Source organism: Lycorma delicatula, chromosome 1, assembly GCF_047948215.1.
Source record: "Lycorma delicatula isolate Av1 chromosome 1, ASM4794821v1, whole genome shotgun sequence".
NCBI lineage: Eukaryota > Metazoa > Arthropoda > Insecta > Hemiptera > Fulgoridae > Lycorma > Lycorma delicatula.
In genome coordinates this window covers 238,639,595-238,666,153 of record NC_134455.1, presented here as the reverse complement: position 1 = coordinate 238,666,153, position 26,559 = coordinate 238,639,595, and the positions used below count along the sequence as shown (strand labels likewise).

The 26,559-nt window shown below is 32.0% G+C and overlaps 1 protein-coding gene across 4 annotated transcripts in view; it reads left to right on the top strand.

The window, feature by feature from the left end:
• The window catches only part of LOC142329797 (dual 3',5'-cyclic-AMP and -GMP phosphodiesterase 11-like), a 623,752-nt gene that overhangs the window by 346,195 nt on the left and 250,998 nt on the right, over positions 1-26,559 (top strand). For all 4 annotated transcript variants that reach the window (XM_075374625.1, XM_075374633.1, XM_075374652.1 and 1 more), the window contains one exon: positions 20,459-20,551. The gene's annotated coding sequence lies outside the window, so the exon portion shown is untranslated. The remainder of the gene's footprint in view (positions 1-20,458; positions 20,552-26,559) is intronic.

Sequence of the window (26,559 nt, the reverse complement as noted above, 5' to 3'; positions counted from 1 at the left end):
CGGAATTACATTTGTTTTCTTAGGTTTTTTAATGCACTCTTAAATCGTAGAAATTATTTCCTGCTATTATTCCAGTACTGTTTGTGATTTTCATATTAAAAAAGGCGGTTACGGATTCTATTATTCAACACCTGAATTTTTAAAGAAATGTCGCCCAATAAATGTACTTTTTTATAAAAATTATAAATTTACCTATTTCTTAAAGAAAATATCAGGGAAGTATTTGCTGAATAATTTACTGTATAGTGCTTTGTTGGTATTGTTTATTTTATTTAAAATTTTTTTATTAAAGTATTAATAGTATGTAGTATTGTGTTTTTATTATTTCAGTAATCTTTATTTTCTGGTCGGAAAATATATTGAGAAATATGCACACTTGTTCTAGGCAATAAGTAGTTGTTCAACTTACAGGGAGTTTAATCAAGACCGTGCGTGTCAGTCTAGCGTAACGAATGAGTGAAGTCAAGTTGTTCATTTTATCGCCAGTTCAATTCAGTCAGAAATCTGTTAGCAGTTTAGAGAAATTCTAGTAGTATTAATCCATCATAAATAACAATACAATTATTGTAATTAACTCATTATCTCTACAGACGAAGATATTAAACAGGTAACAAGGATATAATTCTAATTTCCTAAACATTCTCTACTATTGGTCGACATAATAAACTTAAATTCCATTCTTAATGTAAAACCGTTCTAATATCCCGCGCCAAAAAAATTCAATAATTGCCCTGGTGAAAAGATACGTACATAAGTTAAAAATGTGTTCCTGCTTAGAATTGAGTTATATTCTCAGATTTCTGTAATTCCAGGCTCTTATCTTCGTTATTAGAGTTACTAGTTCTTGGATAGAAATTGCCAAAAAGGTTCATTTTTATGTTGTCTAAGATCACAGGATCAGTCGATCGTCATTAGGCCTGTGATTATTAAGCGATTACATTTTTTACTTCAGTCGTAGACCGGTTCCCTTTTAAATTACAGGTTATTTCTTCTATTAAAGCGTTCAGATTTGACAGAATTTTACCTCATTCCTAAGATGAATTATTAAAAACTTTGTATATAATGATTTTCCAGTGGAAATTGAATAATGTTTAGGCCTGCACTGTTTCAGAAATTCCCGGTTTGAGACGGTAGATTTGAATCGTAAAAAAAATGTTCTGAAAAAGTTTTTTTTTATTAAGCTTAAATCATTGGCTCCTGTATTTAAAATTACGTTTACGAATAGGTTAGGGTGAAGTTTAGTGGGAGTTTCTCGTAAAGCTTCTATCGAAGCGGCTTTGGTTGCCTCATTCTTCGTTTGTCTAATATTTCTGTTTTGACTATTTTTATAATTTTTATAACTTTATAGTTTATAAAATGAGAAGAACAGTTGCGCTAATGATGTTTTAATTTCAATAATTTATATCATAACAAAGAAAAAAAAAAGAAACGTTTAAAACGTATATTATTATAAATGTTATTTTTCACTAACAGTTTCACTAGTAGATAATTTTTATTGACTTGGTTTGTAAGTTAGAGCACGAAAATCTATTAACCGAATTCAAAACCGTGACTTATGGGAAAAGAAAAATTTCCGAGTTAAAAACAAATTACTTATCTTTAAATATGCAAACAAATAAATATGTAGGTACAATTATTATTAATCTGCAGTAATAGTGCGCATTTATAATGTTTTAAGATTATTTATGTTGCGGAAGATTGAATTCTGCAAATAATGCCTGAATTGTAAATAATATTATTTAGTATTTCAGTAACGAAATAGAGAGATACCTTAACGAGTGTTATTTTAAATAATGTTAATTATTCGAGGTCATCGTTTATCTTAGAAATTTCTCCGATATAAACAGTGAGGAATCTATTTATTAAGAATCTGAGCAAGCCGTTTGAAATTAATAAGTTTCGTGAGTTAAGCATTCTCCTCCTCTGCTGCCGTTCGATCGGTTACAAAGTGTTGTTTACGATATCCGTTTTTTAAATTATTCAATCCGATCGGGCTTTAAATCACGGTTTATTTCTTTTTTTCATTTTTGTCACGACTGTATTTAAAATCATTTATTATCAAATGCTCTCGCTTCTTTGGGATTTATTTTTCATAGAATTGTATATTTATTAACGGAAAATTCAGACTGAACATTCGGTTTTTGTAGCTCTTCAGTCAACTAAGGATATTTTATATCTTGTCGGTATCGTGCACGTTTATGCATTCGTTTATATTGAATGATTTAAATATTGCTAATGAACTCGTCTAACCGAGTAATTAAGACTAACAATTAATAAATATTCATTTATGAATTCTACAAGATTACACTGATTTGTAAATTCATAAAAGATGCATTCATTGAACCTGTTATTGAAAACAAAAAATACATGCCCTTTAAATTGTGTTGTCTTAAGTAATATATTAAAGATAGTTACGTACATGTATCTTACCACCGTGACCGTATCAACGTATGAATTGGTATCCACGGGGTCACGTATCGTATTTCGATGCCAGAATTAATTCGATAAAACCCTAACTTCAAACCGTCATGATTCAGTGTTTGACTACATGCGAAACAGTTAGAATATGGGTATATGGATACAATTTTAAGAGCTTTTCAGAGCTTCACTTTCTCATTATCGGTTTTGAAAATATTTATAAATTTGTAAAATTGCTAAAGATCCTTACTATTTGTTTCTTAACGGAGAAAAACAAATTTTCAGTGTCACATTTAAAATATAATTATTTATTTTCAATTAATTAAGCTGTAATCTAACAGCTTAATCTTTTATTTAGGTTATCCACTAAATTTTCAGTATATTTGCTCTCCAGCTCACATTGTATAGCATGCACTATCAACTCTGTTTTCGTTTTTAAATCTATGTTGAGATTGATTTGCCTGTCGCTAACGCATGTGCAGGAACGGTTTTATCGAATCTGGGAAATCTAAAATGATATACTTGTACTGTGTACTAACTACTAAGCTTGTGTCCGTATCTCAAATTATTCTAGTTACGATTATACGGTTAAACTGTGGGTGAAGAAATTACTTATCTAATGACGGAAAACTGGATAGGTATTTTGCATCAAGGTATGATTGAAAGCTATAAATACTCTCAAATGTACATTCGCACATTAAATTACCTCAAGGAATTAGTAAAGACTTGATAATAGGAAAGCGTTAATTATAATATGGGAAGGTCTGTTTTTACACACCACTTGCATTATGTTTTTTTTTTATAAAAACTATGAGTGCGCTTAAAGAAGGAAATTGATAGTTAATAGAGACTGCTGCTACCACTTCTTTATGTATAAATACGAGCAGTTTCAATTCGATGAATTGTTATTAATCGTTCTTTTCCTTTCGATCAGCTCTTACGCTGACCTTTGTTCTTAGCCGGTACGTAGTACGATGTAATAAATCCTGTGTAAAAGTTACTGTAACGTTCAGAATTTATAACACTTGTGATACATAAATATTTAAGTTTGTGTTTAAGATATAAAATATACTGTATATAAATGGTTATTACGTGTAAAAAATGTACGTACGTAATATTTAGTATTTAGTAGGTAAGATGACTGATGTATTTAAGGCGTATATTTCTGATTAAATTTCTTCTTTAAATCACGCATACGAGTTCGAAGAATTTTCCATTCTCTTTTAAGACACTTCTCATATTTCTTGGACCATTCCTATAATAGCCAGTTTATAGGAAAGTGATTGATTTGATACTAAAAGACTTAAAATAGAATAATAAATAATAATACAGAGATATTGGGGGATTGCTATATTTCGAACTTAGAAAATATAGAAAATAATCAGCTATGTGCTTTAAAAATTTTACAATTGAACATTAAAAAAAAAATGAATAAAACACCTCAACTCGCAAAATATAGAATTTATAATTTTTACTACCTTGTACGAAGTAAAGCAAGTATTGTGATCGCGAAAAATTACAGTTTTCAAATTTCATCGGAAATATCCATTTTGACCATCCCTGAATCCATTTTGACTAGTTTCGGCGTGACGCTGTATGTACGTATTTATGTTTGTACGTATCTCGCGTAACTCAAAAACGATTAGCCGTAGGATGTTGAAATTTTGGTTTTAGGACTGTTGTAACATCTAGTTCTGCACCTCCTCTTTTGATTGGAATCGACTTGACTAAAAGTGTCCAAAAAACCCAAAATTCCAAACATTTGGATTTTGGACTTTTTCTTAACTGCAGTAATAAGCCCTCATTGAGAGATTTTCAACGATATATCATAAGTGGTTACTTATTATCACTGGTTCCAGACTTATAGTCAAATAAAATTTTATTTAATGAAATATTTGGTTTTGCATGGGGAAGGCACATCGGTTCGAATCAGACTTCATCTCCTTTTTTTAATTTTTTTTATTTAAGTATAATGATTTATTAATAAATTATTAACCTGTGATTGTATAAAAACTTTTTCAATAAATAATAACATTACAAAAAATTTAAAAAAGTTATTAATGAAATAAAATTTTATGTACTTTTCATTTTTTTTAAATGTGTATATGTAATGTAATAGGCGCTCAAGGAAGTCATGTGATGTCCACATCAGATTTTTATATTAGTTGAGAAATTGGTTAATTATCAAGGTGGAAGTAATTTTCAAGGTTTATCGCAGGGTTAAAGAGATAATAAATTCCCATCCGAAAAATAGATATATAAATATTTTTTTTTTACATTTTAACCTGTTTTGTAAGAGGAGGTTTCATTTTAGAAATTTAAATTAAATTACCAATATTAAAATAAATTACCAATTATATTTGACCATTGTTTTTACATCTGTTCAAGATTTACTTTTCACAAGTAGATCGATTTCGAAGATTCTTTATAATTTTTTAGAGGGAATTCCATTGTAATTGTTAATGGATTTTTAAACAAAATAATACATTATCTAAAGGACGATTTATCCTTAACTTTGCTTAATAGTGCGTTATTGTAGTATATTGTCATACAGCCTGTTGGCACTCTGATAATTGAAATTTAGGTAAGACAATGGAAAAATTAACTTATAATAAATTAAGAATAGTAAGTTCCTGAGAGCCTTAACTCACGCTCAGTAGCAGTCTTTATAAATCGTTTCCTTGCATTCCCTTTCCTATTTTCATCATGACTTATTATTTCTGAAGCTTTTATGTCATGCCGATACCTTTTTTTTTATCTGTCCGATTTGGAACATTTTTGTTATTTTTCATTGGATATAAAAAGTCGTAAGGTAATACTGATTAAAAACATATCTTGAATCTTATCCCTAGTGGTCTTTTTTGTGATTTCAGAATTCGGTTTCACTCTTTAAATGTATTATTTTAGTTGTAAATAATCATTTTATTCCTTTTCCTAAAAAAAACATTAAGTTTAACTAATTTTTGTAAACTTAAAATTAAGTTTTGCATAATGAAACGTAGACTTCATTAGATTATATTTTGTACTTTAAATCTTAGTTTTTCCAATTTGTTTTTCCCGTAAGCTTATTTTATTTTCCACTGCAATTAAGAAATAAGGAGATTATGTTGCTACCGCATTGTCATAAACAGAAACAAAACGTAATGCTATAGTTATGAGGTCCCTGTAGATCAAATTTTAAATGAATGGCGTACAGCGCTGTTGTTTGAATGAAAGAATTAATATGGCGGCTATATAGGATAACATATGTAATGTATTATGATTAGATAGTACGGTAGTGAAGAACGTATTTCGCTTATCAGCAGTGACGAAACGTTGCTTTGGTGATATAAATCCCCCAAGGCAAAGTCTCCTTTGACTATAACAGTTAACTGATATCCGGCTGCGTTAACGATAATGTATATTCAATTCACACATACCATAAACAAAACAGTGTGTTCATAACAATATTCAGATAGGTTGTTTGGATAATTTCATTAAATTCCCATGTTTGAGGACATATACCCTGTTTCAATGGGCGTAAACAGTTTTGAAGAAGAACGTGTTTTGTTTTAAACTCATGTAATACTTTAATATTATTTTAAAATATCTCTTACATTTTTCAGAAATAAATGTTTTATTTAAAATACTTAGGTGTACAAATATTACAAGTATATTAAGTAGAAAGTATATTAATTTTAAGGATTAAGTAAAGTTTTTCATTTACGAAAATATCAAAATTATCTTATATACTATTTTGTACAGATTTTAATTTTTTTGTTTATTAGAATATTATATATACATGTTATTTTCTTTGATTCAAGTATTCGGTATTAGATAATCATCTTATATTTAATTCTTTCTGTTGTATTTCTGTAATTAAGTTAGATGTACCTATCTTAGAGATTCATCCACTATTCAATTTTTAAATTAGTATCATACCTGTCAGTATGACTGTTTTTACTCTAAACCCGAAATTAAAAACGAAAGTCCATTGTTTTAGCCCTGGTTTTGTATTTGCTAGAATCAGCAGCAGAAATCTATTATTCACTACCAATCAGCTAGCAATAACGATGTAGCTATACGATCTGTAATATAATGCTGATTTTTTAATAATAATAATTATTTATTTACAGTTTTATGCAACATCTAGCTGTTAGTTAAATAAACGAGTATTGCTAATCCTTGTGTCACGAAAGAAAGTGCAGCAGATACTGTATAAATACGAATTCAACATGTATAAGTAATTTCAGTAGATAGAGTGAATTACTCTGTCAGTCCCGCGTTCAAGTACAATGATTGTTTTATACGTATAATAATGTACTGTAAGCTATCACTTGTCTGGAGTCCTGACATGCCGGTGATAAGCAATTAAAAATTTTGTTGAGTCTTTGTTATTAATGTTCAATAACGATAACGTAATTTTTAATGCTTCTCACCATTATTCACTTCAGTGAAAGAGTGTATTTCAGTCTATGTTATTCTGTTGCTGCATACAGTACGATACAATTTAATAGATCATTTTATAACAACCCACCGGGTTGGTGTGGTGGTGAACGCGCCTTTCCAAATCAGCTGATTTTGAAGTCGAGAGTGCTAGCGTTCAAGTCCTAGTAAAGGCAGTTACTTCTATACGGATTTGAATACTAGATCGTGGATACCGGTGTTCTTTGGTGGTTGGGTTTCAATTAACCACACATCTCAGGAATGGTCGAACTGATACTCTTCAAGACTACACTTCATTTACACTCATACATGTCATCCTCTGAAGTAATACCTGAACGGTAATTTCCGGAGGCTAAACAGGAAAAGAAAGATCATTTTAAAATAATTTTATTCAGTGTTATTTTCATTGATTTTAATTTTCCTTGGATTTTGTGCAAATCGGGTTTTAACAATGAGTGTTTTTGTTTGAAACATAAACACGTAAATAGCTTCGAAAAAAATAATCAGCAATGTATAATAAATATAAAAACTTAAGATAACCCTGAATCTACAGAGACATTTTCCGGAAAGCAAGTAGCGCAACAAGCGTTAATGAAAGAACAATGTTTAATAATAAAACACAAAATTGATGGTAAACATGTTAGCCCTAAAAAGACACGAAAGCGTGTGAAAACGATTGAAAAGTTGGATGATTTTACTAAAACCGCTATCAGAAAAAAAGTTCATTCATTTTATTTCAATAACGAGCTTCCTAACTTGAACAAATTATTAAATGCCGTCAATACCAATTCTGAACTGCCGAATTTTTCTAGAAGTACATTACATCGCGTTTTAAAATCAATGAATTTTCGTTTCATGTCCAGAAAAAATAATTCTTTATTGACTGAACGCGAAGATATTATTTTATGCCGTGGGGAATATTTAAGAGAGATTAAGCAATTTTGTGAAAAGGGGTAAGATAATTTGTTATTTAGATAAAACTTGGGTTAATGCGGGATATGTACGGATAAAGATATGGGTGGGTAAATACATAAATCGTGCAAAAGACGCTTTCATGAAAGGTTTATCAGCTGGGGTGAAAACCCCGACTGAAAAAGGTAAACGATTAAGAGTAACGCAGGTAGAAAGTGAAAATGGGTTTATGGTTACTTGAATCCAAATCTTCCCAAGAGTATCAGGATGAAATGAATGGATTCAATTTTATGCAGTGGTTTAAAAAAATTTTCGAAATTGTTGCTGAAGAATCCGTAATAGTAATGGATAATGCGTCGTACCATTCCCTAAAAACTGAAAAAATTCCAAACGTTTCGACCCGAAAATCGGAAATTGCCGAATGGTAAAATCGAAGAAAATCGTATACACCGGTTATGTTAAAAGTAGAACTTATTAGTAAAGTCAGTTAAACAAAAATATATTCATTATAAAGCAGATGAAACAACAAAATTAAAACAATTGTGTCGTGTTGCGTTTCCCTCCGTACCATTGCAATTTTAAAGCGATAGAATTGATACGGACATTAGTCAAAGGCTAATCGGGAGTAATAATACAATATTTAAGTTAAGTGATGTAAAAAATATTTTGATAGAAGGTGTTAATAGAGTAGATGCAAATGCTTGGAAAAATTGTATTCAGCCTGTAATAAAAGAAGAAAATAAAACATGGGAAGCGGACACTTTGAATGAAGATGTGATAAATTTGGGAAACGATGGGAACAGATTATCGGGTATTGAAGAAATTTATAGAGGTAACAAATATTTCTTTCTGTTTTATTCAAAGAAATTTTAATACAGTGGTATCGTACTTTCTTAAAATTTCTATTTTTAAGGTAAATATATAATTTTATCACAGTTTCTAATTTTTGTATTACAAGTTATTTTTACTTCAATTTTATGTTAAAAATATATAGAAGTGCTTTTTCTCGGATGGATTGCGCTTAATTTAATTAAAATCATCATGTTTTGGTTTGCTGTACGCTTGGTGAAACAATTTACAATAAGTTTACTAAAGTACAAAAAAAAAAGTTATTAACCAAAAAACATATACAATATTTTTTATTTAATTTTTTTATTTTAAAATGTAAAGAACATTTCTGCTAGTCGTCCGATTGCTATCTTTACAGCTTACCAATCAGTTCAAGATGAACCCTAACAGAGATATGGAATGGGAAAACGTAGCTGCAAAGAAATTTATTGTTAGCCGTTACTTTTACGAAAGTGTAGGTGATAATTCACGGGTTCATGTAATTCCATGACGATTATCAATATTAACCTGAAGCATCGGATATTAAAAATACATCTAAAAAATACAATTTGCACATTTTGCTAGAAAACAATTTAATTGCAAAAATATATCTGCAAACTATAATCTCCACATTATAGTAATTTGTATTTCCTAGAAAAAAATTTAATTACACAGAAAATTGATTTCGTACAAACTTTAACTTTTTTCCTTCTCGTCAAGTTTTCATTGGCCATTTTGATGATCTCTTCACACTACCGTAATTTAATACTAAATTGAATACATTAGTTATTTGATAAGTTTAAATGGTTCACGATTAAATTAATATTCTCTTATTATTTACTTTTATGAGTTTTTTATTTAATTACCTCAATTCGTGAGTTTAGATGTATTCGATTTAGTTTCATTAATACATTAAAGGGAAAGTTTGATTTAAATTCAGGTTGATTGAGAATGTAGGACAGTAAGTGGTTTTGTGCTTAACTTTTAAGAAACACTGTTTTGTTTTCACTCGGCTCCAATTATCTATTTGCGAAGCAATTATTAAAAGTAAGAAACTTAATTGAACCGCACACAAAAGTTACCCGCGACAGTAGATCCTTCTGTAGCAAAAGTTTGTCCACGATCTTATGAGGGTTCTTTATGTTGATTTATAGCTGCTGTGTAATTATTTGTTAAAAGTATTATTTTTATGTTTAGCACCGTAATCATCAAATTTATTTCCACTCGGCGGTGACAAAAGTCTCGTTTGAAGGTTTGACCTTTTTGATGTTTTCAAATTTATCTTTTTGCGATAAATCTTTGATCCTCAATTCCACAGTATTTTACTATTTCCCGCTGTCTCTAATAAACCTCCCTTTGTGTATTGTTGTGGGCATTCTACGATAAATCTTCCTCCTTTTTATGTTTGCAATATTTCCCCTCCGATTCATTTCGGTGGATTTACTCAACCCATAACAGAAATTAATTTTGTTTGCTCATATTGATCCGTACCGGTGCCCCTAGAATCATTTTTCGTCATCAGAGCTTCATTAATAAATCATAAATATAAAAATCTTTTGACTTGATACATTTCCATATTATATTTTCAAAATTGTATCTGTAATTATGAGAACTAAATTTTGTTAAATATTAACAGGATACAAATTTTCCTTATCTGCTTCTTTAATTCATTTTGTCGGAATACCTGAATTATACGAATTTTTTTTTTTAAAGGAGAATTTTTTGTTGTCGAGCGAAGCGAAGTTTTGTTTTAATGTAATCGTTATTTATTTGCTAGCTTCAGGGCGTGCCTACGACACGCCTCCGCAGCTAGACCATCCGGGCGGGTTGCCCTGACGGGAGGCGACTCGGAATGGGATTATTAGGTGTCCAAAATTCATTACCTGTTGTGTAAAAATATGTTTTTGTTTTTTTTAATGAAAAAATTGATATAACGAAAGTTTAATTAGAAATTAATTATAGAAACCGATACTAACGAATCGGAATTTTCCGCTAGTGATTGGTACATTCCGGTACCAACTTTATGGTTATAGTTCATTGTTTTATGAATAAAAACAATGACATAAATAAATAAAACATATGTAAAAAGAATTTTTAAAACACCACTCTTAAATTAAACGCACTAAGATTTTGTGAGTCATAGCTTCAAATTAAAATTTGATGTTAATGCCAATTTTTTCTTATGCGTGTTTGCACTCCACTCTTGAACATTCATCATGCATAAGAAATAAATTGGCAAAAACATCAAATTTTTAATTTGAAGCTATGACTTTTACATAATCTTACACCATCAAAGCTTGTCAAATCAATTCTGAGATACCGTCCTAAAATTATTTTTTACGTTTTTGTGCGTTTAATTTAAAAGTGGTGTTTTAAAAATCTTTTTTACAAATTTTTATTTTCTATTTTTTAGTGCATTTAATATGAGTGATTTTCAAAAGGTCTTCTTTATGTATTTTTTAAATTTATTTTCTACTTTTTAGTCTTCATAAGTTTATACTTTATAGCTCCGCTAGCGCACAGGTTTGAGCGTATTTAGCGGAAGATCGGATGGACACGTTTTACGGTTGGTGAGTGCGATTAAAACATAGGGCTAAACGATTTAATTTCCGATAACCAAGACCCGGTCGATAAAGAGTGTACCCGATGCGTTAAACAGTTAGCGCTCGACCTGCTGATACATATCGTGAAAATCGGTCTAACGGTTGCCGAGATATTATGGTGGCAGTCCTTTCGCACCCCTTCCCATATTTTCCAAACGGCGCCCCGAAGGCACTTGAAAATATTATCATCCGATGGATACCGCTTTGAGCGTATAGGATTATCGTCGAAGGGTTCGAACAAAAGTTTCAGAGCGCTAGGTTCGACCGTTTTCGAGATATTTGCGATTTCGTCGAAAATTCGGATCTGGATAAAAGGTACCAAATTTTTCCAAAACTCCGATGTATATTTCGCATGCATATCGATATATTTACAGTATATCGATATTTAACAATATAACAAGTATACACCTGACCACGACGATACATGTACTAACGAATCGGGATTTTCCGCTCGTGATCCGTACATTCCGGTGCTAAGGTAAGGGTGACGAACACACAGACACACATACAACTGCCGTTTAGTAGAGTATGATGTGTTTGTGACGCTGTTTCGGCCAAATACATTTTCCTATTTTTATGAAATTTTATAATACGAGTCCATGCTATTCAGCAAACGACGACCGTGTAATGATTTTTCAAAAAATTTCAAAATGGTGGCTGTTATTTTCTTACACGTGACGATGATGAGGTTTAGTAAGGAGGATGTTTTCGTCGCTAAGCATTGCTGCTGAAAGGTGAACACGTGGTTTCTCTCCAGTCCTTAAACCACTTTGGCTACTGCACACTCTTCCTTGGAAGATATGTGCTGATTTTCCGCTCGCAGAAGAGCGTTATCGTTTTCTAGACAGTACCAAAGTTGTGATATATGACAATCTTTCACTGTCAATTACGATCGATAATTGCGTTTTTTTACTTTATTAATTCGGTTTTGTTTGCGGAGTTCAGTTCGTTAAAAGTTCTACCGTCTTCAAAATGACAGATAATATTAGATAGTCGTATCAATAAAAGTATATAATTTTGTTGGGTATGCTAAAGAAAAATTCGTGGTTCGTAGCAGAAGTATTCGGTTCAGAAGTGTTTGCTATTAGTGTAATAGAAATATTTTTATAATTTTTTAATGCTCCTATCCTTTCATTCAGCACTTATTTTGAGTACTTTTACTAACAGTGTAGGACAAAATATTGTCTAATATTTTTAAGTTAACAGTACAGTTATATTTATTTCTTAACCGGAATCGGTATAAGATAGTGAGTAAATTAAACGGCTTTCCAAAAGTAAGGTATATGCCAAAAATTAGTATTGTTTCCTATGTCTCAGTAATTACCCGACTTAACGAATACTTTTTCCCGTTATCTTACCGTTGAAGTCATTTACTATTGTTATGTCAGTTACCTTCTCCATTAAGATAAAACTACCTATTATTGTGAGGCCGTGGGTAGCGTAATTCGTTACTATCAACCGATTCTTTATCTAGGCTTTTGTTACTTACTATATTATCGTATTTTTTGAATATGGTGAAAGTTTCCTTGAAATATTACCCTGAATTTGATTCTTTAATAGTTTACAAATTGATAAATATTTAAATACTGTCATTCTTCTTTTATCCACACGAACCTTGAGTAAGTGATTATATTTTTAGCCAACATTATCGATTTATTGCTTTGTACGTTTCTTTGATAGATACACCTATGTTTAAATTTGAGATATGCATTTAAAATACTTCCATTTAGGTTATGTAAAATGTCGGAATCAAAGCCTAGCTTGACCTCACTGATGTTTCATCACTTGTTTTACAAATCCTAGCGGTCTGACAAGGTAAATTAGATTTGTAGTTGTAGTGTAGTGACCAGTTCCTTTCTCCTTCGGAGGCAAACTCGTTTTATCATGAAAAAAATATTTATGAAAAATTTGTATGTCGCATCAAATTTAAACTAACGTAATTTGGATACTTATCGGTCAACCTTGTTTCAAAGATAAAGCAGCGTAGAAAGTAATTAAAAAAATAAAGCAAAAATTATCACAAATTAACTCAAACAAAATACCGAGAAGAAAACTAATGTTCGTTCATATTTATTACGTATGTTATATTATTAAGGTGTGCATACTTAAACACAACTTTACATGTACTCAATAAATATTTTTAAGAACGATGAAAATGTTGATTATTAACAAAAATAAACGGTAAAGTGTTGCTTGTGAACAAAGTTGGTTATAAAATAAAATTAGATTAAAATTTAACAAACCTTATTACTGATTTGAACCAGTTTGTCTTCTGTTATAACTAAAAATTGATTTATGTATCGTGGTAACATCAGACGTTGCACACAATAACTCATGTTAACCAGCTACTAAAATGCTTACAAATTCTTCATGCTATCAACGAATAGCTTATGAGTTTATAATATATTGTGTAACTGAAAAGTAAATTTTATTAAAACGATTTTATTTCAAACGGAATCTATGAAATGGCTGCAGCCCAGAATTGTGACATTTAGAAGCATATTTAATATTTAACTGTCCTATGAAAAAGTATAAATGACAAGTTTTACGATTATGATTTATTCTATCAGACAGAGTGATATCTCGTAACAAATATCTTGTCCACCAGGACGCTTGATACTACAGATACCGAGTAAATTTTTATTTTGTGTTACGCTTTATAATACCTGAATTACAAACATGAGAGAGAGAGAGAGAGATTCTGAGCTAAATGCACTTACCCATATGGAAGGGGGAATGTGTGATAAAAAGACTACTTTATTTTAGCCAATCTTGTGTAATATGACTAAACTGGGATATGTGCTTTTAGTTTGCTAACCTTTAGGGCTTTATTTAATTTTGACACTGTTCTGCTGAGTTTCCTGGGATTTATGTTGCTCTTTTACACATATAATATATAAACATATATTTTTATTTTAAAAGAAGAGTCTTTCTTAGGCCTATAAGATACACTTACTCTTTAATTAAATTTTTTCTCAACAGCTGTTTTTCCTACTATTACGAAGTAACTAGTTTCTGTTTTGCTTTTGATTAAATTAAGTTTTAATTTCAGTCTGGGTAAGGAGCTTTACTTCCTTTTTCACTCTAAATGATTTAAATCTACAAATAAAAGTAAATAAAGTTATTATAATTTGATTCATGTAATCAGAAATTATCTAAAATGTATGTATTCACAAATATTATACATATATATGAATAACGTATCTATAAAAGATTTAACTAGTTTTTGCACACACCTTCCAAATAGTGAGAAAGTTCGATGAAAATGGATAATTTATTCTCCATCCAAGAAATGTTTATTTTACTATTATTGCAGACTTTTTATTGTTGACGACAAGGAAGTTGTAGCATCAAAATGTATTACAGGATTCCAAAATTGATAGACACTGAACTCTAAGATGTCTAAACGTGACCAACACTTAAGCAATTTTGAAAAATCGGAAACGTTGGGTCAGGACTTATGTACAATAAAATTATCGATCGTGTTCATTAGGGAATTTAAGGAGAAAAATAAAGTGAAATGACATTTTGCATCGCCTGTTGGACATCACTATGTTTTTAGAGAAACTAACTTGTCGAGGTCATAAATGGCAACAACTATCTAAAAGGAAACTCCTTAAAAGTAGTTGAAGTCTTTTCTCATTACGACCTTTGTTTTAGAAGAGCGTTTAGTAAATATCCACCAGTCTACGTTACAGGAAAGGTCTTGAATAATACGTGCTCCCTAAATTCAAAATGAATTCATTTGTCATTTTGAAAACTGTCTAAAGTATTATGGAATATTGCTTGACAGTTTTCTTGATCTATCTCACCAAGACCAGATTAGTGATTTTATCCGATATGTACATATTGAATGCGTGAAAGTTGAAGTGAGAATCATTTTTAGGATTTTTCCCTCTTGCTGAAAAGAAGATTATCTGTGTCACAGAAAAAGATTTTGAATACGCTTAATAATTTTTAATATGCTTGTAATGCATTGGACATAAAGCTATGTCGAAGTCACTATGCTAGGTATTCACTCTGTTGTACAAGCAAGAATTTGGTTTAGCGTAGACGATTCACTTTCAGACAGTGTCGTCTCGGAAAATGGGGTACCTCAAGGTAGTGTATTAAGTGCCACCTTGTTTTCTGTGGCCATAAACAGCATTACCGATTGTGTAAAGGCTCCTGTCTCTTGTCTTTTCGTTGATGATTTTGTTATTTACGTTGCGAGCCGCTCTACACCCACTGCCAAGCGACTGATACAGAACACTATATTTCACCTTGAGGCTTGGTCAAGGACTACTGGTTTTACATTTTCACCCGACGAAATGTGTAGTCTTTTCTCGGCTACTGAACCCTTCTAATCCTCGAGTTTTTCTGAACAGAGAGCTTATTGCTGTCTCTATTTACGTCAGGTTTATGGGTTTGCTATTTGATAGCCGTCTTACCTGGGTCACACATATAAGGGAATTGAGGACAAAGTGTTCCAAACCTTTGGATATGATGCGGGTCCTTAGTAACACCAACTGGGGGGGGCCGATCGGTCATGCATATTGAGTTTTTACTACTCCCTTGTTCGTTCCCGTTTGGATTATGGTTGTGTCGCCTATTCTTCAGCTCGTCAAACCGTACTTAAGATGCTGGACGGTGTGCATCATTCTTTTCTTCGGCTTGCCACAGGTGCGTTTAGATCGAGCCCTATCGCAAGCTTACTTGTAGACAGTGGCGAGCCATCACTTTGGGATAGACGGACGTGACCAGCTTTTGTTGTCTTATTTTTCCCGTCTCAGCGGACAACCGAATCACCCAGCTTTTGACCCAGTTCATAGGGATCCTAATTTGAGGAAATATGAGGACCGTCCATGTTGTACTGCGCCTGTGGGTGTCCGTGCACGACGTCTGCTGCAGCGTATGAATGTTGGCACTCCCCCGTTGCTTCCATCATGTCCGTGCTCGAATCCCCCGTGGGGAATAAACCATGTGGATTTTAAGTTTGATCTTACAACGTATGATAAACGATCAACGCCTCCTGTTGTTTTCCAGCAGATGTTTCAGTTTCTCCTCACCAAGTCGAACCCAGACGTGGTGGTATACACTGATGGGTCGAAACATGACGGTAACGTTGGTTGTGGTTTTGTTTTCGATGAACAGACTTATATGTTTGGCCTACCCGGTGTTACGAGTGTGTTCACCGAGGAACTTCTCGCTGTGGATAGGGCTCTAAGTATCGTTGGCCCTAAATATAGGAGCATTCTTATTTGCAGTGACTCGTACAGTGCTCTCCAGGCGTTGGAAAACCTTTATTCCGGACATCCTGTCGTCGTTGGCATTTATGATAAAATCGCTGAGTTAGATAAACGAAACAGGGGGGTGGGTTTTTGCTGGATCCCTAACCAGGGTGGAATTCTAGGAAACGAGAGGGCAGATTCTGCTACGAAAGAAGCGTGTATTCAGCCTCCTTTCACCACCTGAGCTACTACCTTTGATTTTATGAATCATATAAAACAATCACTGCGAGCGAGGTGGCAAAGTGGCTGGACGGCTGCCGTCGATAATAAACTTTGACGGATTAAAGATTTAGTGTTGCCGTGGGGCTCCTCTTGCAGGAACTCTCGTCGTGAGGAAGTAGTCCTCTGCCGGTTACGGTTGGGGCACACGCACGATGCCGGTTACGGTTGGGGCACACGCACGAATATCTAATGTCAGGAGAAGACCCACCCCTGTGCACACGATGCTACTGCCGCATGACTGTGCACCACGTTCTCGTGGACTGCGTATGTTATGCGGCGTTGCGTCATCAGTTTAATATAGCCAGCAACATTCGTGATATCTTGTGCAATGATGGCGGGATTTTGGAACGGATGTTTCTCTTTTTACATGGTACTGGGTTATTGCAAAGGATTTAATATACTCATATATGTTTTTCTGTAAGGAGTTTTTTTAAATATAATTTTAACCTTTATTTTCGATTTGATTTTTTAGTTTTATGTGTTTAATTTTAGTATCCGGGGTGGGGATTTTGGCACAACCCATCGGAGTTGGGTAAGTTTTTATACTTTCTTTATTCTATTATTTTAGCTTTTATATTATGTCAACATTGTCTGTGGTATTAGTTTTGGGTTTTGTTTTGCCTTCTTGGCTTGTTTTAGTAAATTTTATTATATGGTTAATATTACGTTTACACCCTGTGTGGTTTATTTTTTTGAAGTTATTTTACACTTTTAATAATAACTACCGGGCGATGATAACGCCCAGGCGTTTTTCGCCCACAAACAACAAAAAAAAAGAAAAAAAAAGAATTTGGTAGTTTAATACAAAAGATTATTTACCTTGCGCCAATCATTCTCATAATTAATGTGCTTTGGAACCTATCCTATTTGTGTAACGATTTTTGATACATTAGAAAATATTTACAACTTATTCTTTAACTCACAGGTGGGATATGGTCGTAGAAACCACTGGAGCAACCGTAAAACAAAAGCTGTCAAAACCAGATGGAGTGCGTAATATAATTTAGTGAAATCTGTAACGAACACTGAAAAACTGGTACATGCTCTAAAGTTGTGTGATTCAACAAAAATGTTGACACTAGAGGTTCAGCTGATATTTTGATGAAAATAATGTAACTTCACTTTTTTCAGATATTTTCATTTTATGGTGTTTCCAAAATAATATCCGCCTTGGTGTAGAACCTTGGTTAGGGTAATACTCTATGTATTTGTCACTGGTTCAAATAATAAATAAACGTAGACATTTATCACTTCGAAATTAGATATGATCCTTTAATATTTGAATGAGTAATACAAGATTGTGTATAAGTATATACTTTTAATGATTTCATAAATAAAGATTGTTAAGAATAGATATAATATTACATTTTGTAAGTTTTAACCGTTCGAATCCATGAAGGCTGATTGAATGTAGTGCGGAGCCGCTGAATCGTCAGGAGCCGAGTGCATCTGAAAGGAGCTGTGTGAACTGTACGGATCTGAGTGCAGCCGACAGGAGCCGATACATCTGAAAGGAGCTGTATAAACTGTACGGATCCGAGTGCAGCCGACAGGAGCCGAGTACATCCGAATGGAGCTGTGTGAACTGTACGGAGCCGCGGAATCGTCAGGAGCCGAGTGTAAACTGATAGAAAGAACTTAAAATTTTAAATAAATTTTTAATAACATATACTGAGTCTGAACAGCGTAACATTCTCTAGGAGGTGAATCATACTCAGAAGGACCTGCAGATTGAATGAATTATTTTGGATAAAACAGTGCAAAAGTTAAGAACTCTAAAATCCTTTTTGGAAGAAATAGACAAAATGGTTTACAGTGGGTTAATGTTTGCTAGAAAAACTTGGGATGGAGATACCCATGGAAAAGATAGTATATAAAAAAATTAAAAAGATGATGCCAGGAGAAAAGACAGAAGATGAGGGCCTCTGACATCGAAACAAGAATTAAGAAAATGTGTATCTCAACCTAACGACAGATTCTATCAAGAACTTACAAACATGGACAGAATAAATTAAAAACATGTATGAAAGATTCGTTTCTGTACAATCATCGCACGTTGTTGAAATAGAAATTGAAATACTTAGTTAGTTAATTTCAAGCCTTACTGAAACTTTCAATGCAATACTAAAAAAAGACTGCCGAGCAGTAGAAGTTTAAAAAATGGCTAAAAATGGTGTTAAATGAAATGCTATAGTTAATTATGGAAATGAATTTTCAAGAATCACTCCCAATCTTGTGCATAGTACTTAAGATTTTATTGCTGTCCGTGAATCAAGTACAACTTGAAAAAACTTTTTCAAAGTCTATAAAAGCTCAACAATGAGCCAAGTAAGATTGAACAGTTTACAGATTGAATAAGATTGAATACTTTCTACTGAGAGTGATCGCTAAGAAAATTCACATTGATAAAACTATACAAAATTTTCAGAACTTTCAAAATCTTACAAAATGTTGAATTTCCTTCAAAAAGACATACTAAAAATAGTTAGTCAGAGACATTGCCCGAAAGTCAAGTAGTGCAATAGGCATTAGCGAAAGAACAATGTTTAATAATGAAACAAAATTGATGGTAAATATGTTAGCCCTAAAAAGACTCGAAAGCGTGTGAAAACGATTGAAAAGTTAGATGATTTTACTAAAACCGCTATCAGAAAAAAGTTCATTCATTTTATTTTAATAACGAGCTACCTAACTTTAACAAAATATTAAATGCCGTGAATACCGATTCCGAACTGCCGAATGTTTCTACAAGTGCATTACATAGTGTTTTAAAATCAATGAATTTTCGTTTCATGTCCAGGAGAAATAAATCTTTTGTTGACTGAACGCCAAGATATAATTTCATGTCGTATGGTATGTTTAAGAAAAATTAAGCGATTTCGTAAAGAGGGGTAAGAAAATTTATTATTTTGGTAAAACTTGGGGTTAATTACGTTACGGGAGAGGGTACGGTGGATAAAGAAATAAATAGTGCAAAAGACGCTTTTATGAAAGGTTTATCAGCTGGTGTGAAAACCCCGACTGAAAAATGTAAACGATTAACGTTCGTAGTAAGTGAAAATGGGTTTTTGAACGGTAGTTTATGGGTACTTGAATCCAAATTCTTATGGGCTTAACACTTAGTTTAAGGAAGTTATTTTCAACTTAATTGTAATATAACATTTTGCATCAATAGAAGACGGAGCTCTGAAAAAAATTTTTAGAATAAAGTACAGCCGATTTTATTTAGGTAAGATGAAATTACGTTAGTTTATTTTTTGCAGTTAAGCTGACTTTAGTTTAGTTAATGCAAGAAAATAAATAAATATTATAAAATTATTGAAATTCATTCATATTGCAAAAACATTTTAGAAAGATGGAAAAGGTTCTACTTACTGACAGTTACTAACTATTATTTAAGTTATTATTTATTAATCATCTACGATAAACGATGAAAATCTGGAAAGTTAATTCATGTTGCATTGCGTTGTCCCTTAGAATTTTTAAATGCATGCTTATTAAAATTGTTACATGAAGAAGCATAATTATTTGTTAAAAAATCTCGTTCACTCTGTTATTATTTATGATGCTGCAGAATGGTGCATGTTATGTCTGTAAATTAATTTAAATTTCTGAGTATTATTTATTAAACTTATGGTCGATAATTTTTAGGTTTTGAAACTTAATTTCGTAAAATACTTTATTAATTGAAGGTAGTTACATGTAAATACAGGTTAAAATAATAAAATCTTAATTAATTAACTCCTTTCTGTTGACTTAATGAATGGTTTGTTTTTTCAGGTTGGTGATAACAACTCAAGCTGGCGTCCCAAGGCGGTAACGACCGGCCCTCTCCTTCGCCACCTGTCCTCTGGTCCTCAAGGCGAAAACCAGGTAATTTCCTTCAATTTATTCCCAATACGGTGTTATTTATATTTTATTGACTCATAACTCGTAAACAAACTATACGCTACAATTGTAATGAAATCATATGAATTTTGTAAAAATTAGCAAAAATGCATGAAATTTACTTGAAATGAAAGATGGACCTGTTTGTTTAGCCTTGTTGTTAATTCTTTAAAAAAAGAATGGAAACCAATAATTATTTTAAGACACTCGTTGAATTTTTATTTAATTTTACCCCTTAGTCTATCTAAATATGTATTGTAGCCTAATTTTTAAAAAAAATCCGAAGTAATGTAGAAATTTCTTAATTACAATAATAAACTCCTTGCTTTCAAACTGTAAAATATTTTTATTATAAATGCGTCCTGAATGAACTGAAAGAATTAGTTTTCTCTAAACAAACAATTTTTCCTTTTTTTAGTCAGTTGACATATTGGGTGAGAATCTAACCGCGATGAGTCATTCTTTTTTTATTTTACAAATACATTAATAGCCTGTATGTAGTATTTATGTATTACGAAATTTTTGAAGAAAAAAACTTTTTTTTAGAGATAGAGGATTGTGTTTCCGTAAACGCTTTGTTTATGTGTAGGGGTTGAAAGGCGACTGTGTGAAAATACCTAATTTAAGCCGGAGTGTTTTAGTAAAGTTGGATATTACTCTTTGATTTTAATATTTTTGTAATGACAGCAGACCGTGAGATATTTTGTTAGAAAAAATGGAGAAAGTAAGGACTGTTTATTGCGAACGGCAATTTGGTGAAAGCGCTGAACCGGTAGTTGCGGTGCGGCTTCGGTCCTATGAACTCTTCTTGTTTCTTCATTCAACTTTTTTTTATCATTTAGATATTTCATCGTGATGGATTATAATTGTAACTCTTCTTTAAATTCTACTTCTTTTACCAGTCGGAACGAAGACGATTACTCTTTTCTGAAATTTCTTGTTCGCATTAAAAAGAACACTATTCAGCAAATACAAAAATAAAAAAATATTTATTTTCCACTAATAGGTAAATCATACGTCTTTTCTTTATCTGTTGCTTGGTATCTTTTGTGCTTTTGTATGTATATATTTTACTAAATATAATTTTTACAAAATTGTTGCTCGTTTATCGTGGTCTGTTTTAGAAGAGGCTTTTAACAGCTTTATATCTTTGAATTTATTTTAGATAATGAGGGTATGGATTGTTTTTACAAGTTTGCAGTGTGAATGTGTAAACAAAAATTTTACGTAATAGGTGTGCGGGTTTGCTTAATTGTCTACTATTAGTTTAAGCGCAGTAAATCTGAATATTGTACAGCTGTTGAACTGGAAATCACTCAACACGCACGATTTTATGTAAATACTTGTACTTTTCTCTTACACGGAATTCAGTACGGTTGTATGCCGTTAACAGTCCACATGATTAATAACGATTGTTATATCATGTCAAACGATGCTAACTCTCATTATTTGCTATAGGAATCGTTACATTTTTGTTATCATTTCATATTCCAGTTTTAAAAAAGATACTTTTAGCGTAAAATTTGATTTATGAAAACTGTTTGTACTTTTTTTGTAATATATTTTCTAAATTTTCAGTAACGTAACATTGTAACCTGTTACTTCAATCGTTGGAAGAGTCAATCTCTACAGTTGATAATATAATCTACAATAACATATTTGGAAGCCAGTATTCGATATAGTTACTGCTTCTAATGTTTGGAATTTTTTATTTGATTTTTGTTCACCTTGCAATCTTCATCCCTTCGGTAATAACAACCAATCGGTCACTTTAAACAGTAGAATTTTTGGTTTGTCCAAAATGTTATTGTGAATTCAAAATATGATGGATCATATCAAATAAGTATTAAATGATAACTTTGGTCTAGGAACACTAATTGAGCATGGCTCCTCTTATGAAGGCTATTTATGTTAAACTGCTATTGTTCATTTCTATTTTGCCGTAAATGGTTGCATATACTCAATAAATTTCTAATTAATGATATTTTTAAAAGATTTCCCTTCAGTAATAACACTGATAAACATAATCTTTGTTTCTTAACATGTGACTCATGAAACCATATGTCTTTTAATGCTGAAAACAAATCTAAAGTCAGAATTTTTCCATCAATCTTCGTTTTTGAAAGATTAAAAAATTTTAGGTTTGAAAATTGTTGATATTTTATGATGGATGATTGAACAGGTAGGTTTTTTATTTTATATGAATACTTTATATTTATGTGCTCATTATATATCTTTAACTCTAGTTAACCGTGATACAATAACTTAAATCAACACAAACATCACATATGACGTCATACCTTTCTATTGAACATACACGAGAAGAAACATCATGTCTGTACAATTTAAAGCAATACAAAACTTTTTGGCTTTCTTACCTATTGTTTTTAATAGTATAATCTTTCCAGTCAGTGTGATAACTGCATTAAATGAGTGAAAAGTGAAGTCTCATGATGCCGCGGAAGTGTGTAAATGATTCGGACAATTTTTGTTAACGTGTGTGGTGCGTTCAGTTTAAAATCACATAAAAAAACATAACATCTTTAATTAAAAAAGCTTATAAATTGTATTTTGTCTGTGAAATCGATCAGGATAAGATGAGCTCCTCATATAATATGTAGTAACTGCGGTCAATTTAAGGGGATGGCTGAAAGACACACGAAATTTGTCTTGCCATTTGGTATCCCTATGGTTTCGCGTAAACCAAAAAATCCCTTAACCGGTTGTTGTTTTAGTTTAACTATTACGTCTGGAATTTCTAAGAATTCTAAACACACACTGTAGTCTATCCTTCATTGCCATCTGGACTCAGACCTGTACCTCACAGAGAATCCAGTCCATTTCTCAAGGTTCATGAAAACAGTGATGAAGAAGCTGACAGACGAAAATCATGATTCACTCTTTGAATTATAATTCAGTGACTCGCATCTTATATCACGAGTTAAGCTAACTTACTCAATAACAAATTTAAACTTATCAAAAATTCAAGTTAAACTTTTAGGTTCATGAATGCAAGGTTGGAATTTACTTAAAAAACACACACACAAAGATCTCCAGTTATAGAGGTCGACAGAAATGTTTTTATCTATACTTTGCTGAAGAAAATTACTTAGTTTATTGTACAAGTATTGATGAAATCATGTTAAAATTAGGGGAAGTTCATGAAGCTGAGGTTGTGACGCCTTTTCATTCATTCCCGAAGAATAACTTAAAAGCAGTTCTGCTTCACAAGAATAATAAATATCCTTTTCTACAATCTGTTGGAATTAATATGAAGGAAACACATGATGTTATGAATAAAGTTATTGAAAAAGTAAATTATCACAAGCATAGTTGAAACTTGTGTGTAGATTTCTGTTAAACACGCAGTTAGGGTATAATACAAAATAGTGTTGTTTTATTTGCGAGTGAAAAAGTCGTTCTAGAGATCAGTATTATGTAGAAAAACGGAGGAAGAAACGTTAGAACTTAACTCCTGGTGAAAAAAATGTTTCATGAACGTCTAGATAAACAGAAAAAAAATTTACCACCCCTCATATTACGATTAATAAAAAATTTGTGAAAGCTATGGAGAAGGACAGACAAAGATTCTTGTAGATAAGAGGGAAATTTTCAAAAATGAGTGAAGTAAACCTTAAACAAGGGCTTTTGTTGGCCCACAAATAAGGAAACTGGTCAGTGAAATGTTTATCTCTGGGTTGACTAAACTAGAACTCCCTGCTTGGACAGCGTTAAAAGACACGCGAAAAACTTTGGTTGTCCGTAAATCAGAAGATTACCAAGGTATTGTAGATAAACTGATAAATTCATAGAGACCTATTGGATATAATATGTCAATAGAAATCCCTTACCTGGATTCTCATCTCGATTTCTTCCCGCCAAACCTTGGGACAGTAGGTAACGAACATAGTGAATGTTTCCACCAACATAGTTTGGTGTTGGAAAGACCGTTACTAATTTAATTACGAAAGGCTAATGGATTGTTAATATGGTATAGAAGATATATATTGAGATTAATATGCTACTGAAATCATCTTGCGGGTGAAGGTCACGCGACTTCCTCATCTTATCCCAAGTTGTATACTGCAATAGCGCGGAGCGCGTACCACCAGTACATCACCACACCCATCATTAACTACGTATCAGTAATCTAATAATCACACACACAAATACAGTATTTTCAGTAGATAATTAAATCACAAAATTGAAATCAAAATTTTCAATAACCACGTTTAAGGTATTTTACAAACACAATAAAATTATCTCATTCTAAAAAAAAATTGTGTTTTTCCAAATATTTCGCCATCGAACTACTTCATTCCTTTTTGTACTATTATTGAGTTACAGTCACAGAGAAGCAAATCTTTTGGTAAATAAAAAACTGACATAATTATCATTTATATTATCCAGTTTAATTGTTATTTTAAATAGTCTGTTAATATTTAAAGACGTTGTTTCATTATTTTTTTCACAAAGACTGCTTTCGTTTTTCAGTCGAAGCATCCGGTGGACTTCCACCGAGAAATGAACGGTGATATATTCTGAGAATGGTTCGTAGATTTTTTTGCGATCTTCGGAAGAAGGCTGTGTTGTCGTGAGGGATAACACCAGCTATCATTCTCTGCCTAAAGAGAAAGTGTCAGTGGCCAACAAAAAAAGGGAAAATTGTTTCACGGTTAGTAAAGAAGAAAATACCACACAATCCTTCGCATATATTTCCCAAATTACTGTCTGTTGTTAATGAATATAGAGGAAAATACAGACGGTATGAACTGGACAACACTGAAACAGAATTGGGGCCTGAAATCGTTCGACTATCGCTGTATCATTGCCAGTGTAATCCAATCGAACTAATTTGGGTGCAGGTGAAAGGTGAGGTGGCACCCAAAAACAGTAAATTTTAAATAAATGACGTAAAAATGTTATTGGAAGATACCATAAACTGCGTATCAATAGCTGAGTGGAGAAAATGCGTTAGACACGAAGAATACCTTTAAGTAGAAGATTTTCATTAAAAAGGATTGCGGGATGACCATTTATAACGCATTGTAATGTAACTTACAAGATGATAATGATGAAAATGCGACAGATTTTTCAGGTGATGGAGAATTATCATTTATTTTAGGTGATAATGACTTTTAGATTATAGTTTATTTCGATTTTGTATAAAGTTTTAAAGTCCATATTTAAATTTAGCCGTAACATTTCCACATTTTTGAACGTGTGGGAAAATTATTATGTAAAATAAAAAGTTTCAGATGTGCGATAGTAACTTCTTATGCGCACCAAAGTAATTCAATAAATGTTTTGCTATTATTACGTAAGATGAGTTGACGAAACGTTGGCTAGTAAGAGAAAAGGAATAATTCAGTATTGCATTATTACCTTGGTGTGGGAGGAATGAGGAGAAACCAGTGTAATAGGAAGAGCGCGTGATCTTCACCCGCAGGATGATTTCAAATCTATAATAACCGATTACTGTTGGACTTTAATTCGAAATTTACTTCAAGCTACAAAAAGGGAACATCTGCTAAGAAGTTTTATTCTAAATATATGAGATCCCATAACATTCGTAGACCTTTAAGCTGCCACTTCTGTCAAACTAAGGATGATAGAAAGATACTATTTACAGATCTGTAATCTACAAAAAAAATACAATGCAGAGAAACATATCACACTTGAGAAACCTTTATTTTGTATATCAGTGTAATCTGAGTACAGAATTAGAATCTTACACAGCGGCTGTTCAGTTTAAACACGTAAATATTAGAGTAGCTGTAGACGGTATGCCAATAGTAAATATTCTGAGACTAACCTTCCTTCTTGTGTTTTTTCGAAGCGTGTCATTGAAAAAAAATTTCAAATCACTTTGGCCTCATTTTTCTGTTAGTTTTTTAACTGTTGTACCAGTTTAAAATATTAAGTTTACTTCTAATATTAGAAGAAATCTAGCGCCTAAGAGTATTAAATTCATTGCTTATTTGATAAAATTC